This window comes from Octopus bimaculoides, chromosome 9 (genome assembly GCF_001194135.2).
Source record: "Octopus bimaculoides isolate UCB-OBI-ISO-001 chromosome 9, ASM119413v2, whole genome shotgun sequence".
Lineage (NCBI taxonomy): Eukaryota > Metazoa > Mollusca > Cephalopoda > Octopoda > Octopodidae > Octopus > Octopus bimaculoides.
Window position 1 is genome coordinate 5,174,636 of NC_068989.1, and position 1,846 is coordinate 5,176,481.

Here is a 1,846-nt window from a genome sequence, read left to right on the forward strand (position 1 = left end):
ATAAGTATCGTTAAATTTTTGTGCATTTGGTGAAAGCAAATATCGATGTAAATTTCTTTTGTCATTTGGTATTGTTTTTCTCCTAAGAAAGAGAGCTGAAATATTCCAAAGGAATACATATATATGAGATATTGTGGTATTCATGTAGTTCCCGGGGTATTCTAAGTGACATTAAGTGAAGTAAAATGGCTAAAATTATGAATATAAACCGCGAGGTCCCCTCCCCAACCATCTGTTTTCATTAGGAGCTTCACCTCTTAATCTACAGGCACTTGCCAATTAATTGATTAATATACAATAATGATTTGTTTACTATGTAAACATAGAATTAGAATAGAGGCTAAAAATATAAAACGAAGCGGTTTTGATGCCTTTCCAAAAAGCATTATTTTATGTGAAATGGTTTCGCAGCCAGGAATCGAAACCATGTTTGGTCGCAGACTCGACCAGCCGATATGGTTTACATATAAGTGATACGTTAGCGAATGATTTTCTGAGATTGGCAGAAAGCCAGAAATTTGTTAGTAAGGATGTGGGGACGATATGATAAACTGAATCGTCCACAGTATATTACCAGGTACTTATTTTGTTCGTCCTAAAAGAACTGAGGTGTAGCGAATTCCAGCGAAATCTGAACTTGAAAACAAGACAACTAAAATTCAATCTAGTTTTTAAATTCCGATATCAAACATATTTGTTCACTCCATGCTTAGCTCTGATCGAGTAAAAAAAAATGATTAAAAACATTCCAACAATGGCCATCCCTCCTTTTTCTACAGGCAGTGTATGTAAGACTACATCGGTCATTTAATAAACGAAGATCAGTTTATCGAATGTGTCCGTTACCTTTTTTAAGGTGATAGGTTGTGACATGAAGATTTGGCTGCTATTTCTAGAAGATCGGTCAAACCATGTAGAAGTTACCTTATTGACAGGCTATTTATCTTAACCGGTCTCTTTTCACAATAAAATTAGCGAAGTGGTTCACCAAATAAATATCTTTACTGTTGCATCGCTTCAGATTGGGTTGCTGTAGCTTGTACTGACCAACACTAGTAAACAACGTCCTCAATATCCCTACAAATGGGGTGGTCACTATTGGTCTGCTTTCGATCATAGACCTGCTCAATTAGACTTGACTTGAGGCTGAATAAACAACATCTGTTAGACGAGCCATTAAAAGAATCCCTATGTGGTCCGATCTGCTAGAAAAAGCAGCTAACTTTCAGATCCTACACTTTATCAACTTAAAAAAACAAAAACCGAAAAAGATAATGTAGTCTTAGATACAGAATCTTAGAAATAAAAGATATGGTCGTGGATGGAACGACTCTATAGATCTGTCTTGCTCGATAACTGAATGAGACGACTGGGGTTGCTAAACACCAACACCAACCGGCATTAACCCCTTAGTTTAATTATTCAATTATTTATTTATTTTGTATTCCTGTGGAGAAAATAAAACCATTTATTTATACACGAAGAATATTTTTTTTAAGAGAGCAAAAACCGAAAGTTGTGAAGGAGAACGGATTTCTATTCCAATTTTTTCTTCAAACAGAAATACAAATCTATGTAAAGGAATCTATTTAAAGAAAAAAACGTGAAATAACAAAGGTGAAGATAACGAGAGAAAAAAAAAATAACCCACACATGCACAATTATAATTCATCTTCATCATTATTTTTAATCCTAGACACCAAGGCCAGACATTGGAGAAGGATTACAGTGGATTAATTATATCATCGAACCTCAACCTCTCCAACTGAAGGAAGGAAGGATCGACTCGACCCCGGCGGGACTTGAACTCACAATCTGAGGGGACGTAAAGCGTTAGTTTGTTCGT

The 1,846-nt window shown here is 35.6% G+C and overlaps 1 protein-coding gene across 12 annotated transcripts in view; it reads right to left on the reverse strand.

Annotated features, from left to right (window-relative positions):
* Positions 1-1,846, reverse strand: part of LOC106880637 (transmembrane protein 198) — a 140,485-nt gene that overhangs the window by 84,111 nt on the left and 54,528 nt on the right. The window lies entirely within an intron of this gene.